The 20,844-nt window shown below is 68.9% G+C and overlaps 11 non-coding genes across 11 annotated transcripts; all 11 read right to left on the reverse strand.

Moving 5' to 3' along the window:
- Window positions 1–354: 354 nt before the first annotated feature.
- On the reverse strand, window positions 355–473 carry LOC137213935 (5S ribosomal RNA). Its single transcript, XR_010938554.1, has one exon. It is a non-coding gene; the product is annotated as a 5S ribosomal RNA (ribosomal RNA).
- A 2,693-nt stretch (window positions 474–3,166) lies between these two features.
- LOC137213936 (5S ribosomal RNA) lies at window positions 3,167–3,285 on the reverse strand. The gene has a single exon (XR_010938555.1). It is a non-coding gene; the product is annotated as a 5S ribosomal RNA (ribosomal RNA).
- A 937-nt stretch (window positions 3,286–4,222) lies between these two features.
- Window positions 4,223–4,341, reverse strand: LOC137213937 (5S ribosomal RNA). Its single transcript, XR_010938556.1, has one exon. It is a non-coding gene; the product is annotated as a 5S ribosomal RNA (ribosomal RNA).
- Window positions 4,342–7,043: 2,702 nt separating this feature from the next.
- Window positions 7,044–7,162, reverse strand: LOC137213939 (5S ribosomal RNA). The gene has a single exon (XR_010938558.1). It is a non-coding gene; the product is annotated as a 5S ribosomal RNA (ribosomal RNA).
- Window positions 7,163–8,099: 937 nt separating this feature from the next.
- On the reverse strand, window positions 8,100–8,218 carry LOC137213940 (5S ribosomal RNA). The gene has a single exon (XR_010938559.1). It is a non-coding gene; the product is annotated as a 5S ribosomal RNA (ribosomal RNA).
- A 2,700-nt stretch (window positions 8,219–10,918) lies between these two features.
- On the reverse strand, window positions 10,919–11,037 carry LOC137213941 (5S ribosomal RNA). Its single transcript, XR_010938560.1, has one exon. It is a non-coding gene; the product is annotated as a 5S ribosomal RNA (ribosomal RNA).
- A 937-nt stretch (window positions 11,038–11,974) lies between these two features.
- Window positions 11,975–12,093, reverse strand: LOC137213942 (5S ribosomal RNA). Its single transcript, XR_010938561.1, has one exon. It is a non-coding gene; the product is annotated as a 5S ribosomal RNA (ribosomal RNA).
- Window positions 12,094–14,795: 2,702 nt separating this feature from the next.
- On the reverse strand, window positions 14,796–14,914 carry LOC137213943 (5S ribosomal RNA). The gene has a single exon (XR_010938562.1). It is a non-coding gene; the product is annotated as a 5S ribosomal RNA (ribosomal RNA).
- A 937-nt stretch (window positions 14,915–15,851) lies between these two features.
- On the reverse strand, window positions 15,852–15,970 carry LOC137213944 (5S ribosomal RNA). The gene has a single exon (XR_010938563.1). It is a non-coding gene; the product is annotated as a 5S ribosomal RNA (ribosomal RNA).
- A 2,693-nt stretch (window positions 15,971–18,663) lies between these two features.
- On the reverse strand, window positions 18,664–18,782 carry LOC137213945 (5S ribosomal RNA). The gene has a single exon (XR_010938564.1). It is a non-coding gene; the product is annotated as a 5S ribosomal RNA (ribosomal RNA).
- Window positions 18,783–19,719: 937 nt separating this feature from the next.
- Window positions 19,720–19,838, reverse strand: LOC137213946 (5S ribosomal RNA). Its single transcript, XR_010938565.1, has one exon. It is a non-coding gene; the product is annotated as a 5S ribosomal RNA (ribosomal RNA).
- Between the last annotated feature and the right edge of the window lie 1,006 nt (window positions 19,839–20,844).

The raw sequence follows: 20,844 nt of genomic DNA on the forward strand, positions 1-20,844 counted from the left end.
CACAAAGGTGAGTGGGCGCCGGCGTGGGTTCAGGAGATGTGGGCCTGTCCCCTTTCTTCTATCCCTGCCTTGATTCTCAGCCCCTCAGGAACCCAGGCCCTGACCCATCTCGCCTTTCCCCACAGACAAGCAAGCCAGCTGTGTAGGCACCCATCGCATGTGCATGCGCTGCTCCGTGGATCCCAAGAACCTGCGCTCAAGAGTTTCTTCCCACTTCTGCCATCGCCCAAGCTTCCTGCTCGGGCAGGTAAACCACCTTGACTACTGCCTGCAGCGGGGCTCGGCGGGGGCGGAGCCGGCGGCCCCCGCGCCGCGGGCGAGTAAAGGAGAAGGCGGGCGGAGCGGGAGGCAAAAAGCCTACAGCACCCGGTATTCCCAGGCGGTCTCCCATCCAAGTACTAACCAGGCCCGACCCTGCTTAGCTTCCGAGATCAGACGAGATCGGGCGCGTTCAGGGTGGTATGGCCGTAGACGGGGGCGGGGGCCGACGGCTGCCTCTTGAGGCCCAGTTTCGCTGGCGCTGGCGCCTTAACGCCAGCCTGGCGGCCGGCCCGCCCCGGCAGGGCCCCCTCGCCCGCCCAGGCAGGGGGAACGGAGGTCTCGGGTATCGGGCGGCGGCGGAGGGTTTGGCGACCACCTCCCAGCCCAGGGTGGCCGTGACCCAGCAAACCCTTCGGCGCTTGGCGCCCCGCCCAAGATCCCGCACGTCGCTCACAGGGACGTGGCCCCGGAGGCTTCAGGCCCCGGGGCCCGTGGTCCCTTGGGCATCGGTCCTGCCCGCCCACGCGGAGCTAGGCGCAGCCCGGCCGCAGCCCGGGCCGGCCCTCCTGCCTGACAGCAGCCGGCCCGAAGCCACCGGGAGCCACCATTGAGTCGCCACGGCCCCTCAGCCCCGGCAAGGCCACCCTTGCCCCCACACCCCCCGCCGAGCTCAGGACCCCGCCCCTGGTGGCCGGCAGGCCCGGGGAAGCGGCCCCTGCCCTCGATCCCGCTCCCGCACCCGGCCCCGGTGACACGCCACAGGGGCGGGGTGTGGGGGGGCTTTTGTCGGAGGGAGCTGTGGAGGGACACACCGGCACACAGGTGGCGGCGCCGGGGCTGGGCGCCGGTGGGGGCGGCCAGGTGCAGGTCGAGGGGCTCGCGGGCCGAAATGACGGCAACTGGGCCCATGGCGGAGTCTGGGTCTGGAGGGCTCTGAGCCTCCATCCGCTCTGGTGCCTCGGGTCTACCGGCCCGAAGCCTGGTAGCGCGACACCCCACCGGCCCACAGACGTAGCCTCCCCAGCTGTGCTCACAGCGAGTCCAACCGCAGCCTGCATCCCTCCACGGGACACTTGGATTACTCCCGCGATCCCCACGAGGTGCGGCACCCGCTGGCCGAATGGGCTGAGATCCTGCCCTTGCGGCGCCCTGTGGCCACCTCCGCCTCCCTCACGGTACTGGCCGAGGCCTCGGACCAGCGGGCCCCGGCTCCCAGCTCAGCGCTGCTCCTCCGCCCCTCTCACCTCCTGCCCGACGTCCAGGCTACCGAGCACCCTCCACCCCCGCCCACCTTCATGCCACTCAGCCGGAACCCGGGAGGCAATGCCAACTACCAGGTGTATCACAGTCTGGTGCTGAAGCGGCAACCGCAGGAGGGCCAAGCGCGGGCCAACTCGCTGCTACCTTCCACCTCGGCCTCCAGGCCCTCTCTGCACGGGAGCCAGACTGGGAAAATGAACTTACCAGCAGCAAATGGGGGCAGGGGCAGGGGGCGGCAGGGCATGGAGAGAGGAATAAAGAGCGCCAGAGTCCAGGAAACATTGGTGGTCTGTGGCTTGGAAGCGCCACTCCTTCTGCCAGCCTGGGTCCCTGCGCTTGGCTTCCTGCAATAAGAAGCCAGTGTCCCCTTCTTGGCCTGAGGGTCCCTTTGGTTTAGTGGCCACAGTTCTGCCAGCAGGCCCCTCCTGGTCCTATACCATGCACTAAGTACATCTGCAGCTGCAGACTCCAAACCCCTGGTCTCTGGGCACCTCCTCTGTGTCTCAGCTGTCCCTGTCCACAGAGAGCCTCATACAAGACGTTGCTTCCAAACTGGGAGATTCCACATCTGGGCAGGTCCAGCTCCAGGCCCAGTGAAGGGCATGAAGAAGGCTGAGGCTCTGGACTCCAGCCAGGCCTTCAGCAGGCCTCTGAGGCCGAGGTCTTCCTAGTCTCAAGAGGGGCCAAGAGACGCAATGTGTCATTTGAACAAGTGAGTCAGCGGGCGGTGAGCGAATGAATGACCGCTCGAGGGGATGTATGCCGGCCACCAGGCCCTGTTTGACTGTCCAGGCTCAGCTTACCTGACCCTGGTTACCAGGGAATGCCACTCTGGGCCCTCCTTTTCATCCCCCTCCCTCACTGTGACCTCACCACCTGCCCCATTATGACCCAGTCTGGCTCCCAGTTAAAACTGGAGGGCAGAGGGCCCAGGCAGTCCTGGGACCAACGGCCATGGGTGAGCGAAACTACTACCGAGCCGAGCCGTTCACTGGCCCCATCCCCAGGAAATGCCAGGAGCAAGGATACTCAATTCTTCTGATCCCGGTCAGCTTCATCTTGCTCAACGTGGGGATCAACATGGTGACTATGGTCAGGGCAGGATCTGTGCAGCGCGGTTGGGGGAGCCCTGGGGTCTTGAAGGGGCTGAGGTGGGAGGGCTGCTGGGGTGTGACAGGACAAGGGTTGGATTTCAGGGCTCACCCTGCTCCCGGCCTCCCCCCTCCCCTTCTTCCCTCAACTCTGGAGGCATCTGAAGAGATTCTTGCGGGCACTTTTCAATCGTATTTTCCACAAAGGTGAGTGGGCGCCGGCGTGGGTTCAGGAGATGTGGGCCTGTCCCCTTTCTTCTATCCCTGCCTTGATTCTCAGCCCCTCAGGAACCCAGGCCCTGACCCATCTCGCCTTTCCCCACAGACAAGCAAGCCAGCTGTGTAGGCACCCATCGCATGTGCATGCGCTGCTCCGTGGATCCCAAGAACCTGCGCTCAAGAGTTTCTTCCCACTTCTGCCATCGCCCAAACTTCCTGCTCGGGCAGGTAAACCACCTTGACTACTGCCTGCAGCGGGGCTCGGCGGGGGCGGAGCCGGCGGCCCCCCCGCCGCGGGCGAGTAAAGGAGAAGGCGGGCGGAGCGGGAGGCAAAAAGCCTACAGCACCCGGTATTCCCAGGCGGTCTCCCATCCAAGTACTAACCAGGCCCGACCCTGCTTAGCTTCCGAGATCAGACGAGATCGGGCGCGTTCAGGGTGGTATGGCCGTAGACGGGGGCGGGGGCCGACGGCTGCCTCTTGAGGCCCAGTTTCGCTGGCGCTGGCGCCTTAACGCCAGCCTGGCGGCCGGCCCGCCCCGGCAGGGCCCCCTCGCCCGCCCAGGCAGGGGGAACGGAGGTCTCGGGTATCGGGCGGCGGCGGAGGGTTTGGCGACCACCTCCCAGCCCAGGGTGGCCGTGACCCAGCAAACCCTTCGGCGCTTGGCGCCCCGCCCAAGATCCCGCACGTCGCTCACAGGGACGTGGCCCCGGAGGCTTCAGGCCCCGGCGCCCGTGGTCCCTTGGGCATCGGTCCTGCCCGCCCACGCGGAGCTAGGCGCAGCCCGGCCGCAGCCCGGGCCGGCCCTCCTGCCTGACAGCAGCCGGCCCGAAGCCACCGGGAGCCACCATTGAGTCGCCACGGCCCCTCAGCCCCGGCAAGGCCACCCTTGCCCCCACACCCCCCGCCGAGCTCAGGACCCCGCCCCTGGTGGCCGGCAGGCCCGGGGAAGCGGCCCCTGCCCTCGATCCCGCTCCAGCACCCAACCGCGGTGACACGCCAGAGGGGCGGGGTGGTGGTGGGGCGGGGCTTTTGTCGGAGGGAGCTGTGGAGGGACACACCGGCACACAGATGGCGGCGCCGGGGCTAGGCGCCGGTGGGGGCGGCCAGGTGCAGGTCGAGGGGCTCGCGGGCCGAAAGGACGGCCACTGGGCCCGCGGCGGAGTCTGGGTCTGGGCCAGCCACCCCGGGAGCGTCTGGGGTGCGGCTGCCTTCCAGGGCCGCCTTCTGGCCGCCTGGCCGGCCGGGCCGGCGGGGAGCGCCCCCGCCGGCGCGCGCCGTGGTGGGAGGGGCCTGAGGAGGTGGGTCCTGCAGCGGGGCCCGGCGGGGGCGGAGCCGGCGGCCCCCGCCGCGGGCGAGTAAAGGAGAAGGCGGGCGGAGCGGGAGGCAAAAAGCCTACAGCACCCGGTATTCCCAGGCGGTCTCCCATCCAAGTACTAACCAGGCCCGACCCTGCTTAGCTTCCGAGATCAGACGAGATCGGGCGCGTTCAGGGTGGTATGGCCGTAGACGGGGGCGGGGGGCCGCGGGCGGCCTCTTGAGGCCCAGTTTCGCTGGCGCTGGCGCCTTAACGCCAGCCTGGCGGCCGGCCCGCCCCGGCAGGGCCCCCTCGCCCGCCCAGGCAGGGGGAACGGAGGTCTCGGGTATCGGGCGGCGGCGGAGGGTTTGGCGACCACCTCCCAGCCCAGGGCGGCCGTGACCCAGCAAACCCTTCGGCGCTTGGCGCCCCGCCCAAGATCCCGCACGTCGCTCACAGGGACGTGGCCCCGGAGGCTTCAGGGCCCGGGGCCCGCGGTCCCTTGGGCATCGGTCCTGCCCGCCCACGCGGCGCTAGGCGCAGCCCGGCCGCAGCCCGGGCCGGCCCTCCTGCCCGACAGCAGCCGGCCCGAAGCCACCGGGAGCCACCATTGAGTCGCCACGGCCCCTCTGCCCCGGCAAGGCCACCCTTGCCCCCACACCCCCCGCCGAGCTCAGGACCCCGCCCCTGGTGGCCGGCAGGCCCGGGGAAGCGGCCCCTGCCCTCGATCCCGCTCCCGCACCCAACCGCGGTGACACGCCAGAGGGGCGGGGTGGTGGTGGGGCGGGGCTTTTGTCGGAGGGAGCTGTGGAGGGACACACAGGCACACAGGTGGCGGCGCCGGGGCTGGGCGCCGGTGGGGGCGGCCAGGTGCAGGTCGAGGGGCTCGCGGGCCAAAAGGACAGCAACTGGGCCCATGGCGGAGTCTGGGTCTGGAGGGCTCTGAGCCTCCATCCGCTCTGGTGCCTCGGGTCTACCGGCCCGACGCCTGGTAGCGCGACACCCCACCGGCCCACAGACGTAGCCTCCCCAGCTGTGCTCACAGCGAGTCCAACCGCAGCCTGCATCCCTCCACGGGACACTTGGATTACTCCCGCGATCCCCACGAGGTGCGGCACCCGCTGGCCGAATGGGCTGAGATCCTGCCCTTGCGGCGCCCTGTGGCCACCTCCGCCTCCCTCACGGTACTGGCCGAGGCCTCGGACCAGCGGGCCCCGGCTCCCAGCTCAGCGCTGCTCCTCCGCCCCTCTCACCTCCTGCCCGACGTCCAGGCTACCGAGCACCCTCCACCCCCGCCCACCTTCATGCCACTCAGCCGGAACCCGGGAGGCAATGCCAACTACCAGGTGTGTATGACAGTCTGGTGCTGAAGCGGCAACCGCAGGAGGGCCAAGCGCGGGCCAACTCGCTGCTACCTTCCACCTCGGCCTCCAGGCCCTCTCTGCACGGGAGCCAGACTGGGAAAATGAACTTACCAGCAGCAAATGGGGGCAGGGGCAGGGGGCGGCAGGGCATGGAGAGAGGAATAAAGAGCTCCAGAGTCCAGGAAACATTGGTGGTCTGTGGCTTGGAAGCGCCACTCCTTCTGCCAGCCTGGGTCCCTGCGCTTGGCTTCCTGCAATAAGAAGCCAGTGTCCCCTTCTTGGCCTGAGGGTCCCTTTGGTTTAGTGGCCACAGTTCTGCCAGCAGGCCCCTCCTGGTCCTATACCATGCACTAAGTACATCTGCAGCTGCAGACTCCAAACCCCTGGTCTCTGGGCACCTCCTCTGTGTCTCAGCTGTCCCTGTCCACAGAGAGCCTCATACAAGACGTTGCTTCCAAACTGGGAGGTTCCACATCTGGGCAGGTCCAGCTCCAGGCCCAGTGAAGGGCATGAAGAAGGCTGAGGCTCTGGACTCCAGCCAGGCCTTCAGCAGGCCTCTGAGGCCAAGGTCTTCCTAGTCTCAAGAGGGGCCAAGAGACGCAATGTGTCATTTGAACAAGTGAGTCAGCGGGCAGTGAGCGAATGAGTGACCGCTCGAGGGGATGTATGCCGGCCACCGGGCCCTGTTTGACTGTCCAGGCTCAGCTTACCTGACCCTGGTTACCAGGGAATGCCACTCTGGGCCCTCCTTTTCATCCCCCTCCCTCACTGTGACCTCACCACCTGCCCCATTATGACCCAGTCTGGCTCCCAGTTAAAACTGGAGGGCAGAGGGCCCAGGCAGTCCTGGGACCAACGGCCATGGGTGAGCGAAACTACTACCGAGCCGAGCCGTTCACTGGCCCCATCCCCAGGAAATGCCAGGAGCAAGGATACTCAATTCTTCTGATCCCGGTCAGCTTCATCTTGCTCAACGTGGGGATCAACATGGTGACTATGGTCAGGGCAGGATCTGTGCAGCGCGGTTGGGGGAGCCCTGGGGTCTTGAAGGGGCTGAGGTGGGAGGGCTGCTGGGGTGTGACAGGACAAGGGTTGGATTTCAGGGCTCACCCTGCTCCCGGCCTCCCCCCTCCCCTTCTTCCCTCAACTCTGGAGGCATCTGAAGAGATTCTTGCGGGCACTTTTCAATCGTATTTTCCACAAAGGTGAGTGGGCGCCGGCGTGGGTTCAGGGGATGTGGGCCTGTCCCCTTTCTTCTATCCCTGCCTTGATTCTCAGCCCCTCAGGAACCCAGGCCCTGACCCATCTCGCCTTTCCCCACAGACAAGCAAGCCAGCTGTGTAGGCACCCATGGCATGTGCATGCGCTGCTCCGTGGATCCCAAGAACCTGTGCTCAAGAGTTTCTTCCCACTTCTGCCGTCGCCCAAGCTTCCTGCTCGGGCAGGTAAACCACCTTGACTACTGCCTGCAGCGGGGCTCGGCGGGGGCGGAGCCGGCGGCCCCCCCGCCGCGGGCGAGTAAAGGAGAAGGCGGGCGGAGGGGGAGGCAAAAAGCCTACAGCACCCGGTATTCCCAGGCGGTCTCCCATCCAAGTACTAACCAGGCCCGACCCTGCTTAGCTTCCGAGATCAGACGAGATCGGGCGCGTTCAGGGTGGTATGGCCGTAGACGGGGGCGGGGGCCGACGGCTGCCTCTTGAGGCCCAGTTTCGCTGGCGCTGGCGCCTTAACGCCAGCCTGGCGGCCGGCCCGCCCCGGCAGGGCCCCCTCGCCCGCCCAGGCAGGGGGAACGGAGGTCTCGGGTATCGGGCGGCGGCGGAGGGTTTGGCGACCACCTCCCAGCCCAGGGCGGCCGTGACCCAGCAAACCCTTCGGCGCTTGGCGCCCCGCCCAAGATCCCGCACGTCGCTCACAGGGACGTGGCCCCGGAGGCTTCAGGCCCCGGCGCCCGTGGTCCCTTGGGCATCGGTCCTGCCCGCCCACGCGGAGCTAGGCGCAGCCCGGCCGCAGCCCGGGCCGGCCCTCCTGACTGACAGCAGCCGGCCCGAAGCCACCGGGAGCCACCATTGAGTCGCCACGGCCCCTCAGCCCCGGCAAGGCCACCCTTGCCCCCACACCCCCCGCCGAGCTCAGGACCCCGCCCCTGGTGGCCGGCAGGCCCGGGGAAGCGGCCCCTGCCCTCGATCCCGCTCCAGCACCCAACCGCGGTGACACGCCAGAGGGGCGGGGTGGTGGTGGGGCGGGGCTTTTGTCGGAGGGAGCTGTGGAGGGACACACCGGCACACAGATGGCGGCGCCGGGGCTAGGCGCCGGTGGGGGCGGCCAGGTGCAGGTCGAGGGGCTCGCGGGCCGAAAGGACGGCCACTGGGCCCGCGGCGGAGTCTGGGTCTGGGCCAGCCACCCCGGGAGCGTCTGGGGTGCGGCTGCCTTCCAGGGCCGCCTTCTGGCCGCCTGGCCGGCCGGGCCGGCGGGGAGCGCCCCCGCCGGCGCGCGCCGTGGTGGGAGGGGCCTGAGGAGGTGGGTCCTGCAGCGGGGCCCGGCGGGGGCGGAGCCGGCGGCCCCCGCCGCGGGCGAGTAAAGGAGAAGGCGGGCGGAGCGGGAGGCAAAAAGCCTACAGCACCCGGTATTCCCAGGCGGTCTCCCATCCAAGTACTAACCAGGCCCGACCCTGCTTAGCTTCCGAGATCAGACGAGATCGGGCGCGTTCAGGGTGGTATGGCCGTAGACGGGGGCGGGGGGCCGCGGGCGGCCTCTTGAGGCCCAGTTTCGCTGGCGCTGGCGCCTTAACGCCAGCCTGGCGGCCGGCCCGCCCCGGCAGGGCCCCCTCGCCCGCCCAGGCAGGGGGAACGGAGGTCTCGGGTATCGGGCGGCGGCGGAGGGTTTGGCGACCACCTCCCAGCCCAGGGCGGCCGTGACCCAGCAAACCCTTCGGCGCTTGGCGCCCCGCCCAAGATCCCGCACGTCGCTCACAGGGACGTGGCCCCGGAGGCTTCAGGGCCCGGGGCCCGCGGTCCCTTGGGCATCGGTCCTGCCCGCCCACGCGGCGCTAGGCGCAGCCCGGCCGCAGCCCGGGCCGGCCCTCCTGCCCGACAGCAGCCGGCCCGAAGCCACCGGGAGCCACCATTGAGTCGCCACGGCCCCTCTGCCCCGGCAAGGCCACCCTTGCCCCCACACCCCCCGCCGAGCTCAGGACCCCGCCCCTGGTGGCCGGCAGGCCCGGGGAAGCGGCCCCTGCCCTCGATCCCGCTCCCGCACCCAACCGCGGTGACACGCCAGAGGGGCGGTGTGGTGGTGGGGCGGGGCTTTTGTCGGAGGGAGCTGTGGAGGGACACACAGGCACACAGGTGGCGGCGCCGGGGCTGGGCGCCGGTGGGGGCGGCCAGGTGCAGGTCGAGGGGCTCGCGGGCCAAAAGGACAGCAACTGGGCCCATGGCGGAGTCTGGGTCTGGAGGGCTCTGAGCCTCCATCCGCTCTGGTGCCTCGGGTCTACCGGCCCGACGCCTGGTAGCGCGACACCCCACCGGCCCACAGACGTAGCCTCCCCAGCTGTGCTCACAGCGAGTCCAACCGCAGCCTGCATCCCTCCACGGGACACTTGGATTACTCCCGCGATCCCCACGAGGTGCGGCACCCGCTGGCCGAATGGGCTGAGATCCTGCCCTTGCGGCGCCCTGTGGCCACCTCCGCCTCCCTCACGGTACTGGCCGAGGCCTCGGACCAGCGGGCCCCGGCTCCCAGCTCAGCGCTGCTCCTCCGCCCCTCTCACCTCCTGCCCGACGTCCAGGCTACCGAGCACCCTCCACCCCCGCCCACCTTCATGCCACTCAGCCGGAACCCGGGAGGCAATGCCAACTACCAGGTGTATGACAGTCTGGTGCTGAAGCGGCAACCGCAGGAGGGCCAAGCGCGGGCCAACTCGCTGCTACCTTCCACCTCGGCCTCCAGGCCCTCTCTGCACGGGAGCCAGACTGGGAAAATGAACTTACCAGCAGCAAATGGGGGCAGGGGCAGGGGGCGGCAGGGCATGGAGAGAGGAATAAAGAGCTCCAGAGTCCAGGAAACATTGGTGGTCTGTGGCTTGGAAGCGCCACTCCTTCTGCCAGCCTGGGTCCCTGCGCTTGGCTTCCTGCAATAAGAAGCCAGTGTCCCCTTCTTGGCCTGAGGGTCCCTTTGGTTTAGTGGCCACAGTTCTGCCAGCAGGCCCCTCCTGGTCCTATACCATGCACTAAGTACATCTGCAGCTGCAGACTCCAAACCCCTGGTCTCTGGGCACCTCCTCTGTGTCTCAGCTGTCCCTGTCCACAGAGAGCCTCATACAAGACGTTGCTTCCAAACTGGGAGGTTCCACATCTGGGCAGGTCCAGCTCCAGGCCCAGTGAAGGGCATGAAGAAGGCTGAGGCTCTGGACTCCAGCCAGGCCTTCAGCAGGCCTCTGAGGCCAAGGTCTTCCTAGTCTCAAGAGGGGCCAAGAGACGCAATGTGTCATTTGAACAAGTGAGTCAGCGGGCGGTGAGCGAATGAGTGACCGCTCGAGGGGATGTATGCCGGCCACCGGGCCCTGTTTGACTGTCCAGGCTCAGCTTACCTGACCCTGGTTACCAGGGAATGCCACTCTGGGCCCTCCTTTTCATCCCCCTCCCTCACTGTGACCTCACCACCTGCCCCATTATGACCCAGTCTGGCTCCCAGTTAAAACTGGAGGGCAGAGGGCCCAGGCAGTCCTGGGACCAACGGCCATGGGTGAGCGAAACTACTACCGAGCCGAGCCGTTCACTGGCCCCATCCCCAGGAAATGCCAGGAGCAAGGATACTCAATTCTTCTGATCCCGGTCAGCTTCATCTTGCTCAACGTGGGGATCAACATGGTGACTATGGTCAGGGCAGGATCTGTGCAGCGCGGTTGGGGGAGCCCTGGGGTCTTGAAGGGGCTGAGGTGGGAGGGCTGCTGGGGTGTGACAGGACAAGGGTTGGATTTCAGGGCTCACCCTGCTCCCGGCCTCCCCCCTCCCCTTCTTCCCTCAACTCTGGAGGCATCTGAAGAGATTCTTGCGGGCACTTTTCAATCGTATTTTCCACAAAGGTGAGTGGGCGCCGGCGTGGGTTCAGGGGATGTGGGCCTGTCCCCTTTCTTCTATCCCTGCCTTGATTCTCAGCCCCTCAGGAACCCAGGCCCTGACCCATCTCGCCTTTCCCCACAGACAAGCAAGCCAGCTGTGTAGGCACCCATGGCATGTGCATGCGCTGCTCCGTGGATCCCAAGAACCTGTGCTCAAGAGTTTCTTCCCACTTCTGCCGTCGCCCAAGCTTCCTGCTCGGGCAGGTAAACCACCTTGACTACTGCCTGCAGCGGGGCTCGGCGGGGGCGGAGCCGGCGGCCCCCCCGCCGCGGGCGAGTAAAGGAGAAGGCGGGCGGAGCGGGAGGCAAAAAGCCTACAGCACCCGGTATTCCCAGGCGGTCTCCCATCCAAGTACTAACCAGGCCCGACCCTGCTTAGCTTCCGAGATCAGACGAGATCGGGCGCGTTCAGGGTGGTATGGCCGTAGACGGGGGCGGGGGCCGACGGCTGCCTCTTGAGGCCCAGTTTCGCTGGCGCTGGCGCCTTAACGCCAGCCTGGCGGCCGGCCCGCCCCGGCAGGGCCCCCTCGCCCGCCCAGGCAGGGGGAACGGAGGTCTCGGGTATCGGGCGGCGGCGGAGGGTTTGGCGACCACCTCCCAGCCCAGGGCGGCCGTGACCCAGCAAACCCTTCGGCGCTTGGCGCCCCGCCCAAGATCCCGCACGTCGCTCACAGGGACGTGGCCCCGGAGGCTTCAAGCCCTGGCGCCCGTGGTCCCTTGGGCATCGGTCCTGCCCGCCCACGCGGAGCTAGGCGCAGCCCGGCCGCAGCCCGGGCCGGCCCTCCTGCCTGACAGCAGCCGGCCCGAAGCCACCGGGAGCCACCATTGAGTCGCCACGGCCCCTCAGCCCCGGCAAGGCCACCCTTGCCCCCACACCCCCCGCCGAGCTCAGGACCCCGCCCCTGGTGGCCGGCAGGCCCGGGGAAGCGGCCCCTGCCCTCGATCCCGCTCCAGCACCCAACCGCGGTGACACGCCAGAGGGGCGGGGTGGTGGTGGGGCGGGGCTTTTGTCGGAGGGAGCTGTGGAGGGACACACCGGCACACAGATGGCGGCGCCGGGGCTAGGCGCCGGTGGGGGCGGCCAGGTGCAGGTCGAGGGGCTCGCGGGCCGAAAGGACGGCCACTGGGCCCGCGGCGGAGTCTGGGTCTGGGCCAGCCACCCCGGGAGCGTCTGGGGTGCGGCTGCCTTCCAGGGCCGCCTTCTGGCCGCCTGGCCGGCCGGGCCGGCGGGGAGCGCCCCCGCCGGCGCGCGCCGTGGTGGGAGGGGCCTGAGGAGGTGGGTCCTGCAGCGGGGCCCGGCGGGGGCGGAGCCGGCGGCCCCCGCCGCGGGCGAGTAAAGGAGAAGGCGGGCGGAGCGGGAGGCAAAAAGCCTACAGCACCCGGTATTCCCAGGCGGTCTCCCATCCAAGTACTAACCAGGCCCGACCCTGCTTAGCTTCCGAGATCAGACGAGATCGGGCGCGTTCAGGGTGGTATGGCCGTAGACGGGGGCGGGGGGCCGCGGGCGGCCTCTTGAGGCCCGGTTTCGCTGGCGCTGGCGCCTTAACGCCAGCCTGGCGGCCGGCCCGCCCCGGCAGGGCCCCCTCGCCCGCCCAGGAAGGGGGAACGGAGGTCTCGGGTATCGGGCGGCGGCGGAGGGTTTGGCGACCACCTCCCAGCCCAGGGCGGCCGTGACCCAGCAAACCCTTCGGCGCTTGGCGCCCCGCCCAAGATCCCGCACGTCGCTCACAGGGACGTGGCCCCGGAGGCTTCAGGGCCCGGGGCCCGCGGTCCCTTGGGCATCGGTCCTGCCCGCCCACGCGGCGCTAGGCGCAGCCCGGCCGCAGCCCGGGCCGGCCCTCCTGCCCGACAGCAGCCGGCCCGAAGCCACCGGGAGCCACCATTGAGTCGCCACGGCCCCTCTGCCCCGGCAAGGCCACCCTTGCCCCCACACCCCCCGCCGAGCTCAGGACCCCGCCCCTGGTGGCCGGCAGGCCCGGGGAAGCGGCCCCTGCCCTCGATCCCGCTCCCGCACCCAACCGCGGTGACACGCCAGAGGGGCGGGGTGGTGGTGGGGCGGGGCTTTTGTCGGAGGGAGCTGTGGAGGGACACACAGGCACACAGGTGGCGGCGCCGGGGCTGGGCGCCGGTGGGGGCGGCCAGGTGCAGGTCGAGGGGCTCGCGGGCCAAAAGGACAGCAACTGGGCCCATGGCGGAGTCTGGGTCTGGAGGGCTCTGAGCCTCCATCCGCTCTGGTGCCTCGGGTCTACCGGCCCGACGCCTGGTAGCGCGACACCCCACCGGCCCACAGACGTAGCCTCCCCAGCTGTGCTCACAGCGAGTCCAACCGCAGCCTGCATCCCTCCACGGGACACTTGGATTACTCCCGCGATCCCCACGAGGTGCGGCACCCGCTGGCCGAATGGGCTGAGATCCTGCCCTTGCGGCGCCCTGTGGCCACCTCCGCCTCCCTCACGGTACTGGCCGAGGCCTCGGACCAGCGGGCCCCGGCTCCCAGCTCAGCGCTGCTCCTCCGCCCCTCTCACCTCCTGCCCGACGTCCAGGCTACCGAGCACCCTCCACCCCCGCCCACCTTCATGCCACTCAGCCGGAACCCGGGAGGCAATGCCAACTACCAGGTGTGTATGACAGTCTGGTGCTGAAGCGGCAACCGCAGGAGGGCCAAGCGCGGGCCAACTCGCTGCTACCTTCCACCTCGGCCTCCAGGCCCTCTCTGCACGGGAGCCAGACTGGGAAAATGAACTTACCAGCAGCAAATGGGGGCAGGGGCAGGGGGCGGCAGGGCATGGAGAGAGGAATAAAGAGCTCCAGAGTCCAGGAAACATTGGTGGTCTGTGGCTTGGAAGCGCCACTCCTTCTGCCAGCCTGGGTCCCTGCGCTTGGCTTCCTGCAATAAGAAGCCAGTGTCCCCTTCTTGGCCTGAGGGTCCCTTTGGTTTAGTGGCCACAGTTCTGCCAGCAGGCCCCTCCTGGTCCTATACCATGCACTAAGTACATCTGCAGCTGCAGACTCCAAACCCCTGGTCTCTGGGCACCTCCTCTGTGTCTCAGCTGTCCCTGTCCACAGAGAGCCTCATACAAGACGTTGCTTCCAAACTGGGAGGTTCCACATCTGGGCAGGTCCAGCTCCAGGCCCAGTGAAGGGCATGAAGAAGGCTGAGGCTCTGGACTCCAGCCAGGCCTTCAGCAGGCCTCTGAGGCCAAGGTCTTCCTAGTCTCAAGAGGGGCCAAGAGACGCAATGTGTCATTTGAACAAGTGAGTCAGCGGGCGGTGAGCGAATGAGTGACCGCTCGAGGGGATGTATGCCGGCCACCGGGCCCTGTTTGACTGTCCAGGCTCAGCTTACCTGACCCTGGTTACCAGGGAATGCCACTCTGGGCCCTCCTTTTCATCCCCCTCCCTCACTGTGACCTCACCACCTGCCCCATTATGACCCAGTCTGGCTCCCAGTTAAAACTGGAGGGCAGAGGGCCCAGGCAGTCCTGGGACCAACGGCCATGGGTGAGCGAAACTACTACCGAGCCGAGCCGTTCACTGGCCCCATCCCCAGGAAATGCCAGGAGCAAGGATACTCAATTCTTCTGATCCCGGTCAGCTTCATCTTGCTCAACGTGGGGATCAACATGGTGACTATGGTCAGGGCAGGATCTGTGCAGCGCGGTTGGGGGAGCCCTGGGGTCTTGAAGGGGCTGAGGTGGGAGGGCTGCTGGGGTGTGACAGGACAAGGGTTGGATTTCAGGGCTCACCCTGCTCCCGGCCTCCCCCCTCCCCTTCTTCCCTCAACTCTGGAGGCATCTGAAGAGATTCTTGCGGGCACTTTTCAATCGTATTTTCCACAAAGGTGAGTGGGCGCCGGCGTGGGTTCAGGGGATGTGGGCCTGTCCCCTTTCTTCTATCCCTGCCTTGATTCTCAGCCCCTCAGGAACCCAGGCCCTGACCCATCTCGCCTTTCCCCACAGACAAGCAAGCCAGCTGTGTAGGCACCCATGGCATGTGCATGCGCTGCTCCGTGGATCCCAAGAACCTGTGCTCAAGAGTTTCTTCCCACTTCTGCCGTCGCCCAAGCTTCCTGCTCGGGCAGGTAAACCACCTTGACTACTGCCTGCAGCGGGGCTCGGCGGGGGCGGAGCCGGCGGCCCCCCCGCCGCGGGCGAGTAAAGGAGAAGGCGGGCGGAGCGGGAGGCAAAAAGCCTACAGCACCCGGTATTCCCAGGCGGTCTCCCATCCAAGTACTAACCAGGCCCGACCCTGCTTAGCTTCCGAGATCAGACGAGATCGGGCGCGTTCAGGGTGGTATGGCCGTAGACGGGGGCGGGGGCCGACGGCTGCCTCTTGAGGCCCAGTTTCGCTGGCGCTGGCGCCTTAACGCCAGCCTGGCGGCCGGCCCGCCCCGGCAGGGCCCCCTCGCCCGCCCAGGCAGGGGGAACGGAGGTCTCGGGTATCGGGCGGCGGCGGAGGGTTTGGCGACCACCTCCCAGCCCAGGGCGGCCGTGACCCAGCAAACCCTTCGGCGCTTGGCGCCCCGCCCAAGATCCCGCACGTCGCTCACAGGGACGTGGCCCCGGAGGCTTCAGGGCCCGGGGCCCGCGGTCCCTTGGGCATCGGTCCTGCCCGCCCACGCGGCGCTAGGCGCAGCCCGGCCGCAGCCCGAGCCGGCCCTCCTGCCCGACAGCAGCCGGCCCGAAGCCACCGGGAGCCACCATTGAGTCGCCACGGCCCCTCTGCCCCGGCAAGGCCACCCTTGCCCCCACACCCCCCGCCGAGCTCAGGACCCCGCCCCTGGTGGCCGGCAGGCCCGGGGAAGCGGCCCCTGCCCTCGATCCCGCTCCCGCACCCAACCGCGGTGACACGCCAGAGGGGCGGGGTGGTGGTGGGGCGGGGCTTTTGTCGGAGGGAGCTGTGGAGGGACACACAGGCACACAGGTGGCGGCGCCGGGGCTGGGCGCCGGTGGGGGCGGCCAGATGCAGGTCGAGGGGCTCGCGGGCCGAAAGGACGGCCACTGGGCCCGCGGCGGAGTCTGGGTCCGGGCCAGCCACCCCGGGAGCGTCTGGGGTGCGGCTGCCTTCCAGGGCCGCCTTCTGGCCGCCTGGCCGGCCGGGCCGGCGGGGAGCGCCCCCGCCGGCGCGCGCCGTGGTGGGAGGGGCCTGAGGAGGTGGGGCCTGCAGCGGGGCCCGGCGGGGGCGGAGCCGGCGGCCCCCGCCGCGGGCGAGTAAAGGAGAAGGCGGGCGGAGCGGGAGGCAAAAAGCCTACAGCACCCGGTATTCCCAGGCGGTCTCCCATCCAAGTACTAACCAGGCCCGACCCTGCTTAGCTTCCGAGATCAGACGAGATCGGGCGCGTTCAGGGTGGTATGGCCGTAGACGGGGGCGGGGGCCGACGGCTGCCTCTTGAGGCCCAGTTTCGCTGGCGCTGGCGCCTTAACGCCAGCCTGGCAGCCGGCCCGCCCCGACAGGGCCCCCTCGCCCGCCCAGGCAGGGGGAACGGAGGTCTCGGGTATCGGGCGGCGGCGGAGGGTTTGGCGACCACCTCCCAGCCCAGGGCGGCCGTGACCCAGCAAACCCTTCGGCGCTTGGCGCCCCGCCCAAGATCCCGCACGTCGCTCACAGGGACGTGGCCCCGGAGGCTTCAGGGCCCGGGGCCCGCGGTCCCTTGGGCATCGGCCCTGCCCGCCCACGCGGCGCTAGGCGCAGCCCGGCCGCAGCCCGGGCCGGCCCTCCTGCCCGACAGCAGCCGGCCCGAAGCCACCGGGAGCCACCATTGAGTCGCCACGGCCCCTCAGCCCCGGCAAGGCCACCCTTGCCCCCACACCCCCCGCCGAGCTCAGGACCCCGCCCCTGGTGGCCGGCAGGCCCGGGGAAGCGGCCCCTGCCCTCGATCCCGCTCCCGCACCCGGCCCCGGTGACACGCCACAGGGGCGGGGTGTGGGGGGGCTTTTGTCGGAGGGAGCTGTGGAGGGACACACCGGCACACAGGTGGCGGCGCCGGGGCTGGGCGCCGGTGGGGGCGGCCAGGTGCAGGTCGAGGGGCTCGCGGGCCGAAATGACGGCAACTGGGCCCATGGCGGAGTCTGGGTCTGGAGGGCTCTGAGCCTCCATCCGCTCTGGTGCCTCGGGTCTACCGGCCCGAAGCCTGGTAGCGCGACACCCCACCGGCCCACAGACGTAGCCTCCCCAGCTGTGCTCACAGCGAGTCCAACCGCAGCCTGCATCCCTCCACGGGACACTTGGATTACTCCCGCGATCCCCACGAGGTGCGGCACCCGCTGACCGAATGGGCTGAGATCCTGCCCTTGCGGCGCCCTGTGGCCACCTCCGCCTCCCTCACGGTACTGGCCGAGGCCTCGGACCAGCGGGCCCCGGCTCCCAGCTCAGCGCTGCTCCTCCGCCCCTCTCACCTCCTGCCCGACGTCCAGGCTACCGAGCACCCTCCACCCCCGCCCACCTTCATGCCACTCAGCCGGAACCCGGGAGGCAATGCCAACTACCAGGTGTATGACAGTCTGGTGCTGAAGCGGCAACCGCAGGAGGGCCAAGCGCGGGCCAACTCGCTGCTACCTTCCACCTCGGCCTCCAGGCCCTCTCTGCACGGGAGCCAGACTGGGAAAATGAACTTACCAGCAGCAAATGGGGGCAGGGGCAGGGGGCGGCAGGGCATGGAGACAGGAATAAAGAGCGCCAGAGTCCAGGAAACATTGGTGGTCTGTGGCTTGGAAGCGCCACTCCTTCTGCCAGCCTGGGTCCCTGCGCTTGGCTTCCTGCAATAAGAAGCCAGTGTCCCCTTCTTGGCCTGAGGGTCCCTTTGGTTTAGTGGCCACAGTTCTGCCAGCAGGCCCCTCCTGGTCCTATACCATGCACTAAGTACATCTGCAGCTGCAGACTCCAAACCCCTGGTCTCTGGGCACCTCCTCTGTGTCTCAGCTGTCCCTGTCCACAGAGAGCCTCATACAAGACGTTGCTTCCAAACTGGGAGATTCCACATCTGGGCAGGTCCAGCTCCAGGCCCAGTGAAGGGCATGAAGAAGGCTGAGGCTCTGGACTCCAGCCAGGCCTTCAGCAGGCCTCTGAGGCCGAGGTCTTCCTAGTCTCAAGAGGGGCCAAGAGACGCAATGTGTCATTTGAACAAGTGAGTCAGCGGGCGGTGAGCGAATGAATGACCGCTCGAGGGGATGTATGCCGGCCACCAGGCCCTGTTTGACTGTCCAGGCTCAGCTTACCTGACCCTGGTTACCAGGGAATGCCACTCTGGGCCCTCCTTTTCATCCCCCTCCCTCACTGTGACCTCACCACCTGCCCCATTATGACCCAGTCTGGCTCCCAGTTAAAACTGGAGGGCAGAGGGCCCAGGCAGTCCTGGGACCAACGGCCATGGGTGAGCGAAACTACTACCGAGCCGAGCCGTTCACTGGCCCCATCCCCAGGAAATGCCAGGAGCAAGGATACTCAATTCTTCTGATCCCGGTCAGCTTCATCTTGCTCAACGTGGGGATCAACATGGTGACTATGGTCAGGGCAGGATCTGTGCAGCGCGGTTGGGGGAGCCCTGGGGTCTTGAAGGGGCTGAGGTGGGAGGGCTGCTGGGGTGTGACAGGACAAGGGTTGGATTTCAGGGCTCACCCTGCTCCCGGCCTCCCCCCTCCCCTTCTTCCCTCAACTCTGGAGGCATCTGAAGAGATTCTTGCGGGCACTTTTCAATCGTATTTTCCACAAAGGTGAGTGGGCGCCGGCGTGGGTTCAGGGGATGTGGGCCTGTCCCCTTTCTTCTATCCCTGCCTTGATTCTCAGCCCCTCAGGAACCCAGGCCCTGACCCATCTCGCCTTTCCCCACAGACAAGCAAGCCAGCTGTGTAGGCACCCATGGCATGTGCATGCGCTGCTCCGTGGATCCCAAGAACCTGTGCTCAAGAGTTTCTTCCCACTTCTGCCGTCGCCCAAGCTTCCTGCTCGGGCAGGTAAACCACCTTGACTACTGCCTGCAGCGGGGCTCGGCGGGGGCGGAGCCGGCGGCCCCCCCGCCGCGGGCGAGTAAAGGAGAAGGCGGGCGGAGCGGGAGGCAAAAAGCCTACAGCACCCGGTATTCCCAGGCGGTCTCCCATCCAAGTACTAACCAGGCCCGACCCTGCTTAGCTTCCGAGATCAGACGAGATCGGGCGCGTTCAGGGTGGTATGGCCGTAGACGGGGGCGGGGGCCGACGGCTGCCTCTTGAGGCCCAGTTTCGCTGGCGCTGGCGCCTTAACGCCAGCCTGGCGGCCGGCCCGCCCCGGCAGGGCCCCCTCGCCCGCCCAGGCAGGGGGAACGGAGGTCTCGGGTATCGGGCGGCGGCGGAGGGTTTGGCGACCACCTCCCAGCCCAGGGCGGCCGTGACCCAGCAAACCCTTCGGCGCTTGGCGCCCCGCCCAAGATCCCGCACGTCGCTCACAGGGACGTGGCCCCGGAGGCTTCAAGCCCCGGCGCCCGTGGTCCCTTGGGCATCGGTCCTGCCCGCCCACGCGGAGCTAGGCGCAGCCCGGCCGCAGCCCGGGCCGGCCCTCCTGCCTGACAGCAGCCGGCCCGAAGCCACCGGGAGCCACCATTGAGTCGCCACGGCCCCTCAGCCCCGGCAAGGCCACCCTTGCCCCCACACCCCCCGCCGAGCTCAGGACCCCGCCCCTGGTGGCCGGCAGGCCCGGGGAAGCGGCCCCTGCCCTCGATCCCGCTCCAGCACCCAACCGCGGTGACACGCCAGAGGGGCGGGGTGGTGGTGGGGCGGGGCTTTTGTCGGAGGGAGCTGTGGAGGGACACACCGGCACACAGATGGCGGCGCCGGGGCTAGGCGCCGGTGGGGGCGGCCAGGTGCAGGTCGAGGGGCTCGCGGGCCGAAAGGACGGCCACTGGGCCCGCGGCGGAGTCTGGGTCTGGGCCAGCCACCCCGGGAGCGTCTGGGGTGCGGCTGCCTTCCAGGGCCGCCTTCTGGCCGCCTGGCCGGCCGGGCCGGCGGGGAGCGCCCCCGCCGGCGCGCGCCATGGTGGGAGGGGCCTGAGGAGGTGGGTCCTGCAGCGGGGCCCGGCGGGGGCGGAGCCGGCGGCCCCCGCCGCGGGCGAGTAAAGGAGAAGGCGGGCGGAGCGGGAGGCAAAAAGCCTACAGCACCCGGTATTCCCAGGCGGTCTCCCATCCAAGTACTAACCAGGCCCGACCCTGCTTAGCTTCCGAGATCAGACGAGATCGGGCGCGTTCAGGGTGGTATGGCCGTAGACGGGGGCGGGGGGCCGCGGGCGGCCTCTTGAGGCCCGGTTTCGCTGGCGCTGGCGCCTTAACGCCAGCCTGGCGGCCGGCCCGCCCCGGCAGGGCCCCCTCGCCCGCCCAGGAAGGGGGAACGGAGGTCTCGGGTATCGGGCGGCGGCGGAGGGTTTGGCGACCACCTCCCAGCCCAGGGCGGCCGTGACCCAGCAAACCCTTCGGCGCTTGGCGCCCCGCCCAAGATCCCGCACGTCGCTCACAGGGACGTGGCCCCGGAGGCTTCAGGGCCCGGGGCCCGCGGTCCCTTGGGCATCGGTCCTGCCCGCCCACGCGGCGCTAGGCGCAGCCCGGCCGCAGCCCGGGCCGGCCCTCCTGCCCGACAGCAGCCGGCCCGAAGCCACCGGGAGCCACCATTGAGTCGCCACGGCCCCTCTGCCCCGGCAAGGCCACCCTTGCCCCCACACCCCCCGCCGAGCTCAGGACCCCGCCCCTGGTGGCCGGCAGGCCCGGGGAAGCGGCCCCTGCCCTCGATCCCGCTCCCGCACCCAACCGCGGTGACACGCCAGAGGGGCGGGGTGGTGGTGGGGCGGGGCTTTTGTCGGAGGGAGCTGTGGAGGGACACACAGGCACACAGGTGGCGGCGCCGGGGCTGGGCGCCGGTGGGGGCGGCCAGGTGCAGGTCGAGGGGCTCGCGGGCCAAAAGGACAGCAACTGGGCCCATGGCGGAGTCTGGGTCTGGAGGGCTCTGAGCCTCCATCCGCTCTGGTGCCTCGGGTCTACCGGCCCGACGCCTGGTAGCGCGACACCCCACCGGCCCACAGACGTAGCCTCCCCAGCTGTGCTCACAGCGAGTCCAACCGCAGCCTGCATCCCTCCACGGGACACTTGGATTACTCCCGCGATCCCCACGAGGTGCGGCACCCGCTGGCCGAATGGGCTGAGATCCTGCCCTTGCGGCGCCCTGTGGCCACCTCCGCCTCCCTCACGGTACTGGCCGAGGCCTCGGACCAGCGGGCCCCGGCT

This window comes from Pseudorca crassidens, chromosome 19 (genome assembly GCF_039906515.1).
Source record: "Pseudorca crassidens isolate mPseCra1 chromosome 19, mPseCra1.hap1, whole genome shotgun sequence".
Classification (NCBI taxonomy): domain Eukaryota; kingdom Metazoa; phylum Chordata; class Mammalia; order Artiodactyla; family Delphinidae; genus Pseudorca; species Pseudorca crassidens.